A 12,298-nucleotide genomic window follows, 5' to 3' on the forward strand; every position below is an offset into this window, starting at 1 on the left:
GAAGCTCTCTGCTGGGAAGAGGCGGCGGAAGCGTGGGAGGGAGGCGAAGCCCGGCGGAGCGCTGCTGCCCGTGCCCGGGGCCGTGCCCGCTGCCGGGGCCGGGCGGACCGTGCCGGGGGCCGGGGCGCGGACCCGCGGTCTCTTTAAAAGCCGGGGCCGGTGGGGCGGGCGCGGCGGCAGCAGGGGGCGGCGGCGGCGGCGGCGTGCGCGGGGCTCGGGCTGCTCCGGCACCGCGGCGCGCTCAGCCCTGCGCAGCTCCGCCCGCGGCTCTCCCGGCACGGCTCGGCTCGGCACGGCCAGCCCAGCCCAGCTTCCCCGGGACCCCCGCAGCCCCCGCGGCTGGGGCCACGCTGGAGCCCCCTGCCCCGCAGCGCAGGCGAGCCGCGAGTTGGCGCGGCGGCCGGTGCCCGCCCGGCTGCGGAGGTGAGAGGGGCGGCGGGCGGGGGGCGGCTCGGCTCGGCACGGCACGGCGCGGATCGGAGGGAGCTGCCCGCCCGGCGAGTGCTGGGCGCCGCCGCTCCGGAGCTCCGCGGGTGGGTTTCTCCTCACGCTTCCCACGACAACTATTTCGGATCGTTTTATCCCTCTCCCGTTCCTTGCTGCCCCGGCGGGGCTGGGCGCTGCCCGCCCGGGCGGAGTGGGCGCGCACCGACCCTCGGGACGCTCCGGCTCCTTTGGTCAGACTTTTCGGGAGATCGCAGTTCCCGCGGCGGGGCATTTTGCAATGGAAAATTGGTGTGGGGGGGGCTTTCGAAAAAGAAGATACTACGCTGAGTTACAGCAGGGAGACCCTTACAGTGAGCCTGCTGTTTGACTAAAGCTCGAGGATTTTTTTTTTTTTTTAATACTAACGAGAAAAGAAGAGAGGCTGAAAAGGAAAGTTTTTTTCTTTAATATTTTTTGTCTCTTCCAAGTCTTCGGATCTATTACGGTAGCGCCTTTCTTCCCCGCCTTCCATTTGTTTGTATTAATGATTTAGTAGCCGTCTTGCCTGAAAACTTCCACCGCGAGTGACTGCCGTGGGTTTTCAGGCAGTCAGTGACCTTAAAGGTTGGTTCAGTGCTTTTTTCGTGCAAAATCTATGTGAAATAACGGCTTTAGAGTTTTTTTCTTATCGGGATTTTTTCTGTAAGAAAAAAAATTACACCTGCTTTATAATTTAAAAGAAAACACCATTGAGTCAGGGAGTGATGTAATTCTCCTACCTAAGGGCACCGACTCTGGTGCTTTGCAGGTGACTTGTCTTTTGCTTACTCTTAAATTTATTTTAATGGTAATTTTATGTGGCTACGAAATAACATATTTAACAGTGCTGTTTTAAGAATGTATTTTGTTCAAAGTGAACACTTTCAATTTTTTTTCTTCCTGATTTCTACCTACCCCTCCTCCCTCAAAAGAAAACAATAAAAAAGATTAGGCATGAGATCAGCGGCAGAAAAACCAAAGGATTGGGGAGGCAGAACCGGGGCTAAAAACATTGAATCGTTTATAAAAAGCACACTTTCAGCTTTTTGCTTTTCCAAGCTCTCCTTCCACCTTTCTGTGGTCAAACTGTTCGACACTTCGTTTCAAATAGTTTTAAGAAATTATTTGGATTTTTTCTAAATATTATTTGTCCCTCCTGTATTTTTGCTACCCGTAATTGTTCTGAGATAAGCACACAGCCCTCCTAAAAAGGTGAATATTGAAATGACCGCTCACCAATAGCTCCTTATTGCAAATTTTGAGGGGCTATTTTTTGAGGGGGCGAACTCTTAACTAGACTGTTGAAAGTCTAAGAGAAACGTTGAGTAGGTGGGGGAAAATTTGATCAGAAAAGGTTTTGTTTGCCGTGATGATACGGTCAGTTATTAATTGTAGCATTAACCAGAAAGGTGTTACGTCTGCCACTGGTTTCATTTGAAATGGTCATCAGTGTTATGTTTAGCAAGTTTATATAAGGGTTAGTAGTATTTTGGGGGGAGGAGGTTGCAGAGATTATTGCTCGTGGGTTTGCGACTGAACGCACCTTATCAGCTGAATGAACTGGATTATTGTGTAGACATAATTTTCATTTCTCTATCAGTTTCTTTTCAGTATTCGGCACTTTCTTAAACATTTATCTCTCGCTAGCAAAGTGTCTGGTTTTCGGGAGTAGGGAGGTGCAGCTGGGGACACTGGAAGTTTGGGGATAATGTGAGCAACAGGACTGTATTTATTTATTTAAAAAAAAAAACCCAAACCCCAAAGTTAGGAGGTGAGGATTCTCTTTCTGGAGCATTCGGGCACCTTCTGGTGGGGTATGTCTCTAGGCTTTTAATTATTTATTTCACTTTTGTCCTTTCAAAAATGAAGTAGAGCGAAACCAAAATGAGACAAAGTAAAATTAGAGTAAGCGTTGAAAAATAAATAAATAAAGCAAGGGAACGGCTGGAAGCCCAATGCTTGATTTCATCAACCTGGTGGCGATGGCTTCTCGATAGAAGCGATATCTGCCGATATCACCCCTGTTCATGGCTGTAGCCTGGCCTCATTTTACGCTGCGTTTCCACTGAACATGTTGACGTGCTGCTGCTTATATAAGGGCAAGAACAAATTCAAGCAGATTAGTGCTTGGGATTTTGAGATCGGCTACCCAGATCGCGCTGTGGGTTTTTTCCTTTCCTTGGGGGAGCTGATGGGGGAAGGCTGGAGAATGACGGGAGGGGATGAAATCGGAATGTGTGGTTGGGAGAAGATGGGGGTGATGCGGGGAGCAGCTTATTCGCATAATGTCTGCGCTGCGTCCCTTTTTCTTTTCTTTTTATAAAACCCATTATCTCTAAAAACACATTATTCTTCAGCCGGGTCTAAAAAAAAAATAGTGGGAGGGGTTATCATAGCGAGGGGGTTTGGTATGGGAGTCATTAGACCCACTGCTGCAAAACCAAGATACAGAAATCCATCTGCACCAACATTTCGGAGGGAGGGAGGGCGTAGAGAGGGGGGAAGGGATGGATTGTCTATCTTGGATTAGCGAAGTGGAGCTTTGTATTCTTCATTTTCCTCCCCATTTTCTGCCATTTTCCCCCATCCCCCCCATCCGCACACCCGCTTTCCTCCTCCCAGCCCCCACTCCCCCGAAGGTTTCTCATCCCTTGACGAGAAAATTCTGTGTTACATCCTGATGGCTCTGCGGCTTTTTTTTAGTGCATCACAACAGTGGCATGATGACCTTTACTTCATGCCACACAGATTTGGGCTCCCGACAGGACTGTGGCTGCAGCTTGGGCACACGCGTACACCCATGGTCATGCACCTTGGGTAGTCGGTGATTTAATTTCGGTTTTTGTGTGTGCATCTTTGTATGTCTGTATGGTTGGTAAACACTGACAGAGGGTGAGGAACGCAGTAATCGCCAAAGGCACGTCCATCCATTTTGCCAGCCCCTCTTGCCGTTCTCTTTTCCTGGACATTGTGTCACACATCATGAGATTTTGTGCTGGGGAGGGGTGTGCCCTGTGTGGATGGCAGGGGCCTGGGGGTTGGAGGGAGTGTATGTGTACTGGGGAGGGAGAAATTGTGTGGGGGAAGATGGACCTGACGATGCTAATAACATTATTTTGGTCAAATGAACGTCTGGTGATAATGATGCAGTGTAACCATCCGTGAAATACATGCTTGCGACACACTGGAATAAAGGTTACTCCAGGGAGCTCCGTCACAGCCAGGCATGCTCGAGGGAGTGTGCTGTCCCCTTGATAGGGGAAACAAAATTCATAAGCGTCCCAGGTCCCCTCCCTTTCCAATGCCTCCTTGCATGTCCGAGCTGGAGGGCATTGCGATCAAGAGAGGGGGTGGGCTGCACTGGAACCAGGGCTGAGCAAAGCATTCCCACCTCATCCTCCCATGCCATCCTCTCTTGCCCTCTTTGAGCTTATCCGTACTGTTGATCCAGACAATACAGGAATATCGCCATTTCCATGCAGTCCCTGCTGGAGCCTGGAGGGTGGTGAATTGAGAGGCGGAGAAAAGCTCCTTGTGTTTCTGTTGTAGGATGTGCAGGAGAGCCATGGCTTTTCAGGTCTGAGTGGAGCAGGGAAAAGGCTGGGGTGGGGAAGCATAGGGAGGTAAGAGTCTCTCTCTCTCCATCCACTGTTCCCCTCCTTTGTTCCCCCAGCTAGAGCATGACAAGCCTCAGTGTGTGGCTGGGGTGACTGGCATGTGGGAATGAGGGAGCTGAGGCACTGAGAGGGAAGCTTTTCCTGCATTTCAGGATGTTCAGGACCCTCTCCAAGGCTCACAGAACTGCTCAGCACCCTCCTTTTCTGGGTGTGAAGGACTGACTTCCATCTTTGGCCATGGGCTGCTTCCACCCAGGGCGAGGGGAGCTGTGGCAGGAAGGTGCTTCTGTGGTTCTGCCAGCTGCTACTTCTCATTTTCTCTGTGTGGCTGTGCCTGCTCCGAGGTCTCCATATTTCTGGATCTTTCCGCTTCATGAACCAATAGCAAAAGTTGAATAAATAGATCTGTCCAGAGCTACTGGTGTTTGCCTTTTGCTTTTCTCCTTTCTCTGACCTTGAGATGCAGTGATAATCTACAGGCAGGAGGGTGGAGGCAGGAGTGTGTCCAGTGCCTCATATAGTTGCTCTAGGTGATGCCTGGAGAGATTCCTCTGCTCCCCTGGTTTGTCCTCACCAGAGCCAATCTTGCTTCAGCTGCCCAGCTTCACCAGTAGTTAACTTCTGATCTCTCCCTGCTGTCCCTCTTACCTCAGTTACTTTGGAAGTGGTTGTTGTGCTGCAGCTCCTGTGCTTGTAGGAATCTTACCATCATACAGTATCCTCAGCTGGAGTCCAACTCCTGGCCCTGCACAAAACACACCAAGAATCACACCATGTGCCTGAGGGTATTGTCCAAATGCTTCTGGAACTCTGTCAGGCTTGGTGCTGTGACCACTTCCCCGGAGAGGAGCCTCTTCCATTGCCCAACCACCCTCTGGGGGAAGAACATTCTCCTAACATCCAAACTAAACCTCCCCTGATTCAGCTTCAGGCCGTTTCGTTGAGTCCTGTCACTGGTCACCAGAGAGAAGAGATCAGTGCCTGCCCTTCCACTTCCCCTCAAGAGGAAGTTCTAGACTCTGATGAGGTATCCCCTGTCTCCTGCAGACTGAACAGTCCAAGTGACCTCAGCTGTTTCTCATAAGGCTTGTCCTCTAGGCCCTTCACCATCTTTGTAGCCCTCCTTTCAATGCTCTCTCACACCTTTTTATCCTCGTTACATTGGGCTCTTACATGGCTGCTCTCTAAGACAATGTGGTGGCCATCTGAGCAACAGGCAGAATGTATTGCAGGGCCTGTGTTCCTGCTCCCATCCTGTGGAGACTGCCTCCCTGGTATCTCCCTGATGCCCTGAAGGGCAAAGGTGGGCCCAAGGGTTTACGGTTCCTCCTTTTCCCCAGTGATTCAAACCCAAGGAAGAACATGACATAGTGCTGGAATTTACCCTGACCCTGAATGTTTTGCATCCTTGAAGTAAGAGGAGAACTCAGTTCCTGCAAAGCATTCAGAGAGTGAGAGATGGTGCCAGGGGTAATTTGTGGTAGCAATGATAGTGGATTTTAAGTCCCTGTGCAAAAACTAAATTATTATGCCTCCTCCATCCCTTACTGTCTTCCCTTTCTAAGCAAGTTGCCAAGCCAGCAGGTACAGGCAATTCTTTTTTTTTTTTTTTTTTTTTTTGGTATGTGTTAGGATTGGATTAAAGCCCTCAACCTAGAGGACACCTTCAGGCTGTACAAGATGGTTGGGCTCCTGTCTGGATTATTCCTGGGAAGGTAGAGTTTAGTTCCCTTTTTCTTGTATCAGCAGTGGTATTTTGGGGAATCTACTGAACAACTTTCTCTGCAGCCTCCTCCAGAGCTCTTTAGAGTATTTTTCTTGACAAGCAGAGTGTATTTCTCCCCCTCCACCCCGATCTGTTTTCCTTTGCCCTCTCCTTTAGCCCTGTGCTGTGGGCACGTGCAAGTAAGTGGATGTCAGGGTACTGGCTGAGCTGTGATAGGCTGTGTCAATGATAAGGACACACAGTGATCTGTCCAAGAACAAACTGAAAGAATCAGAAGCTTTATGATGACCAAAAGCCAGGATAAGACATGACCTCTGATGATGATGCAGGTGACAAGGGGCTTAATTTTAAAACAAAATGCATCCAGCTTTATCTGCCCCTGCCCCCCCACCAGCATGAAGAGAAGACAGGCTTTATTTTTTGACAAATGCCCAAGCTGGAACTGGAAATTACCTAAATTTTGGTTAAGCTTTGGAAATTTTTATCAGCTCTCATCTCTCCCTCATCCCCCTTTTCTATGTAATAGCAGTCTGTCAGTCTAGCAGAGCTGGTTTGTTCATACAGCAAGTGGTGGGGGAAATACTTTTAATTTTGAAACCAAGATACAAGAGGTATCTTCTTGAAACCAGTACATTACATAATCTTGGTTCAGGTTGTTGCTTTTTCTTTTCTTCTGTTTCTCCTCACTTGGGCATAGATAATGGCAATTCATGTGTAAAGGACTCTGAGAATCAGAAGTGGTGTTTTGATTTCTCACTGCCATCCAAACAGTCAGATGAAGACATGTTCATAGAAAGACAGCATGGGAGAAATTTGTTCTTCCTTTCAACTTGTTGTGGGCAATGGATGGCACTTCTAGTGCTCTGTTTATACCCTTTTGTGATTTTTTTTTTTTTTTTTTGAATGGAAAAACCATGACTTTTGGTTGGGCTAACTTGAGTATGGTTTTACTGAAGTCTAGTAGGGATAAAATGCAGTGTTTCTGTAGTGATGTTCTTGAAAAGTTGAGCAATAAGACCTCTACTGGAAATACACTAGTGATGTTGGAAGATCCTGTATTCTCCCTTAAGAGAAGATGGGAACACAATTTCTCTTGTTACCATTCACAGAAAACAGTGCTCTCTGAGCACCGTGGACAGCTCTTGTGAAGTGTGCACTGCACAGCCAGCTTGGCGAAGTGCTCTGTCTGGGCTAAAGCCTTCAGCCTCTTTAGACTCCGGGCTGCTGCGAGTATCACTGTGTGGCTTTTCAGAGGGTGGTGGAGGTTCACTTCCAGCTGTCAGAAGTTCAGCTCTGTCTGAAATATGGTCTCTTGCAATAGGGTGGATTAGCCCTTCATCTACTTTGCCTCCCCTCGTCTCAGAGCTCTCTTCTTGTTTCTCACAGCCATGAGCCTGAGTTCTCTCCCAGGCATACTCCCCTGCCTGTTTTTGTCTGCTGGCAGAAGGACCGAGCTGGGGTGGTGGGAAGGGTATATCAGGGATTTTGGGGCTGTCAGTGTATCTGTAGTCTCTCACTGGTGTGCTGAGCTCCTGTCCTTTCCAAATTCCTCTCCTCTGCCCTTGATGGTGAGGGACGGCTTATTTCAAACACAATCTGCTTGTGTCATTCCTAGTCCTGCCGCTTGTCATCCATCACATCATGGGAACTAATTAACACTAGTGGCTTTGGATCCCGGGAACGACAGTGCTGGGATGGTAGACTCCTTCAAAGATCCTGATGTCTCCCTGGGCAGTTCAGCCCAGGAGTTCATGGACTCTGCTGTCCTTTGCCGGCTGCACCAGCCCTGTAGTGTGGGTGCCTGTGTGTGTAGCAGGGAAGGTGCTCAAGCCCTGGGTCTGCCTTAAAATGCCCTTGACAGTGCTGCAGCATCCCCTGCATCCAAGTACCTCCCAGCAGCAGGATGAGAGCCAAGGAATGAGATAGAATAATAATTGATGAGGATAGGGGGAGGTATGATGTAAACTTTTTGAAGCTGCCGGTACCACCTCCGCTGTCTTTGGCTACATCCAGCTGTGCGTAGTTCCAGGATCTGCTTGTGGGTTTGACCCTCTGAGAATCCCGTGCTCATGGCACAGCACATTGTCCTGTTTCTGCTGTGCCTGCTGTGTTGATGGGGTGGTCATCAGGGGAATCAGTGCGCTGCTCCTGTGGGGATGGCAGGATTAAAGATGAGGCCTCAGTCACGCTGTGAGGCTGCACAGAGAGCACTTGCTCCCCTTCTCCCTCTACTTTGTCTTTTCTGCTGTTGTGGACCACTTCTAAGAAAGGAAAGAGTCCTGTGGGGACGGAAGGAAAGGTAACTAAGCAAGAGGATGATGTTTGCTGGCAGCTGAAGGAGGATGAGGAGAGGAATAACTTTCCAGTGGGGTAATTGTCTAATGGACTGGCTGCATCTGCAGAGCAGGGTAGTGCTGGCTTTGTTTCAGTCTGCTCTTGCATCCTGGTTTTTTTTTTTTTTCCAATAATGTGTTAATTAAACATTGATTTCAGGGGGAAAAGGAATCTGCTTGAACTGCAGAAACTAAATGGAGTGTGGAGGAATGGGATCTGGTGAGGGATGTGTGGAAGGACCTTCTGTCCTGTCTTCATGACTAGTCATGGAGGGAAGCAAGGCAAGGGTTGTAGAAAAATCTGTTCACCTTAAGCTTAGAGTTCTTCATTCAACTTAAGTGTGAATTTTCTTCCTTCTGTAACTGCACGCTTTTCAACTGATATGAATTAAGGAATTACCAGGTAGACAACAGTATTTCTTACAGAAAACTTCACTTTTATTAAAAAGCAAAATGGAAGAGAGATTCTTTTCAAGGTGTTAGACAGGCTTTCTGTCCAGTTGATATTCTTCTAATTTTCTACTCTTATACTTGCTGTTGTAAATATAAGTGAATCAAGTTGTGGTGCAAGTTAAGCCACAAGTTGTAATGCTCTTGTTACTCACAAATACCCAGCTGATCTTCATTTACTACATGTGGATGTCAGTCACTGAACACACATATAAGGTTGTAGGTTGTGATGTGGACTTTTTGATACTTTCTTTTCTGGTCCTTGGACCATTAGAAAGTGGGAAAAGATTATGATATGTCCTTCCCTTGCTTGGTTGAACTCTCTTCTGTTCATTAGACTGGAAGAACCAATGGAAGGCTGTGCTGTCCTCCTTTTGTGCTCCCAGGTGTTGGGAATGCATAGAGAAGATAAGAGTCCTTGCTTTAGTCTGAGATCTTATCTGGAATAAACTTCTCTGCTGATGTGAGCAATATATTCTTAACAGCATTAAACAGTTTTGATTTGAGTTTTTTTGACCACTGTGCTTTCTGTCTTCACTAGTTGTGGGAAGTAATGGAAAGGAGGAATTAACCTGTCTGACCTTTCTGAGCATTGCATAAGTCCGAATTAAAGTGATTTCACAAAGACCTCAATCAGTTCATGCAGTAAGTGAAACAGCAGCATTGTCCTGAGAAGGAACCTGTCCTAGCTGTTAAATTCCTTTCTGCACCATCTGCAGTATCAAAGTACAAAAGGATCTGCTATAGCATCAGGAGACTTTTGAAAAATAATAGATTAGGCCACAGAGCAGCTGTTTTCTAGGAAGATTTTTGACCTGCTGATGGCTGGTGAAAATCACAGCATGGTTAAATTTGGAAGGGACTCTCAAGGTCATCTGATCCAACCCCTTGCTCAAGCAGGGCCACCCAGCAATTATGACCATGTCTAGATGGCTTTTTAATATCTTTAAGGAGGGAGACTCTACAACTTCCCTGGGCAACCTGTGCCAGGGCTCAGTTAGTCTCCCAGTAAAAAAGTGATGTTCAGGCAGGACCTTTTGTGTTTTAGTCTGTGCTCGTTGCCTCTGGTCCTGTCACTGGGCAGCACTGAAAAGACCTGGCTGTGTTACCTTTACACTCTGCCTTCAGATAATTATGTACATTGATCAGACACTGCCCACCCCAGACACCCTTTAGAGTATTTTCTCCTCCAGTCTTAGCTTTCCTAGCTTTTCCTAGTATGAGAGACACTCATAATCTTCTTCATGGCCCTCTGTTATGTCTGCCTCCCTCTTGTACTGGGGAGTCCAGAGCTGCACACAGTACTCCATGTTTGGCCTCACCAGGGCTGAGTAGAGGGAAGGATCCCCTTCCTCACCTGCTGACAACATTTCTAGTGCAGCCCACAATACCATTAGCTGCCTTTTGTGCAAGGGCATGTTGGCTGATATGCAATGTGATGTCCGCCAGGAGCTCAGGTCCTTTTCTGTAAGGCTTTCCAATCAGGTGTTCCTCAGCATGTTCTGATCCATGACTCATGAACTTCATTACAGTGGTACTGAGTGTCAGCAGAGCAGGAAGGATGGTCCTTAAGTATTAACTTAAGAAGCAGAAGTCTGGAGTTCTTCCCCAGAGTGTGTTTAATCAGTTTTTCATAACAGTCATCACTTTTGCCATTCACTGAAAATTCAAAATTATAATTTGTGAAACATTGAGGTCCTTGAAACAAAAGCTTCATATATCTGATAATAGAATAGAATAGAATAGAATAGAATAGTTCCAGTTCAAACTAGTCCAACACTTCAGGACAGACTAAACATTGAGGGATATTGTTAAGGGCATTGTGCAAGTGTCACTGAGAGTCACAGGTCATTGACCACTCCTCTAGGAAGCCTGGTCCAGTGTTTGGTCACTCTCTCTGTAAAGAAGTGTTGCCTAATATCTGGTCTGAACCTCACCTGCAGCATTTTAAGTCATTCCTTCATGTCCTGTCACTGAATACCAGGGAAAAGAGCTCAGCACCTCCCTCCAGTTCTCCTCCTCAGGAAGCTGTAGATAGCAGTGGGCTTGCCTCTCAATCCCCTTTTTTTCCTAACTAAATAAACCCAGAGTGCTTAGCCCCTCCTCAGAGGACATGTGTCCTAGCATTTCAGCAGCTATGTTATCCTCCTCTGGAAACATTCACTTAACATCCTTTTTAATTTTGGGGTGAGAGAAGTTCTGGTAATTTTTTTGTTCTCTTATGATGGCTGGTTACACACTACATTTTTTTTTGTAGACCACAAAGAAAACAAATTTTAAATTATTGATTACTTTGACTTTTTGAAGGGGGACAAAGAGAGTGCAGAAGTTCTGTGAGGAGACTAAGGCCAGCCTTCCTGAGGGAGTCAGAATGCCTGTTAATTCACTGATATCCTGGTAATAAAATCTGCCAGTTTGTCTGGTCAGCTCAAGCAGCATTGTTAAAGAGGGTATGATATAATATAATTTCAGGTATGTGCATTAAAAATACCTGCTGCATATCTGGGAATCAAATGCTGAGAACTTTATGGAGAAAATACAAAGAAACATTGATCCTTGATGTAATTTCATATAGGTCATTAATCAAATACATATTAAGGGTGTATCTAATACCAGTGGACCAGAAGTCATAATTTTGTTGAGCCAGGTCTTAAAGATGTAGTTCAAATAATTAGTTTTTTAAATGTGTCCCTTCTCTTCCTTGTTGGATGATATGGGCTAATGAGTTGCTAGCAGCTCTGTTTGGTACTAGCTTGGGTCATAGAGTGATGTGGTGCCTAGGATGTTCCTGTACTTTTTTGGCAGCAGATGGTAATTTCATTGAGTAAATGTATTTTATTAGGCTAGAGGGAGCTACTTTTAATTTATGAAGACCACTGTGTATCAGTGCATTGGGTTTGCATGGCCACATTTTGGTAGCTGGGGGGCTACAGGGTGGCTTCTATGAGCAGCTGCCAGAAACTTCATGTCCAGCAGAAGCAATGCCAGCATGCTCCCAGATGGATGTTCTGCTGGCTAAGGCCAAGCCAAAGAATGACAGTAACACCTCTGTGATATCGTACTTGAGAAGCAAAGAAAATTTTGCACAGTTGTGGCCAGAGAAAAATGGAAGGAGAATATGTGACAGTAGCAACTCTGCAGACAGCGAGGTCAGCAAAGAAGGCAGGGCAGGAGGGACTCTGGGTGCTGGAGCTGAGATCCCCCTGCAGCCCATGGTGAAGACCATGGTGAGGCAGGATGTGCTCCTGCAGCCTGTGGAAATCCATTGGGGAGCAGAGATCCACCTGCAGGCCATGGAGGGAGCCCCACACTGGAGCAGGGGGATGCCTGGAAGAAGGTGGTGATGCCTTGGAAAACCTGTGCTGGGACAAGATCCTGGCAGGGACCTGCGGATCCACGGAGAGAGCAGCCCACACTGGAGCAGGTTTGCTGACAGGACTTGTGATCCCATGGGAACCCACACTGGAGCAGCCTGTTCTTGAAGGGCTGAACCCCATGGAGAGGGATCTGTTTTGGAGCAGTTCGTGAAGAACTGTTACCCATGAGAGGAACTCATGCTGGAGGAATTCATGGAAGACTGTTTTCTATGGAAAGAACCCCAGACTAGAGCAGGAAAAGGACTCTTCTCTTTGAGGAGGGAGTAGCAGCAGAATCAACATGTGATGAACTGCTCATAATCTCCATTCCCCATTTCCCTGCACTGCTGA

General features: G+C 47.3%; 1 protein-coding gene across 1 annotated transcript in view; it reads left to right on the top strand.

Moving 5' to 3' along the window:
* The first annotated feature begins 315 nt into the window (after positions 1-315).
* The window catches only part of NRXN3 (neurexin 3), a 968,325-nt gene continuing 956,342 nt past the window's right edge, over positions 316-12,298 (top strand). Inside the window, exon 1 of the mRNA XM_066552373.1 lies at positions 316-423. The gene's annotated coding sequence lies outside the window, so the exon portion shown is untranslated. The remainder of the gene's footprint in view (positions 424-12,298) is intronic.

Source organism: Molothrus aeneus, chromosome 6 (assembly GCF_037042795.1).
Source record: "Molothrus aeneus isolate 106 chromosome 6, BPBGC_Maene_1.0, whole genome shotgun sequence".
NCBI lineage: Eukaryota > Metazoa > Chordata > Aves > Passeriformes > Icteridae > Molothrus > Molothrus aeneus.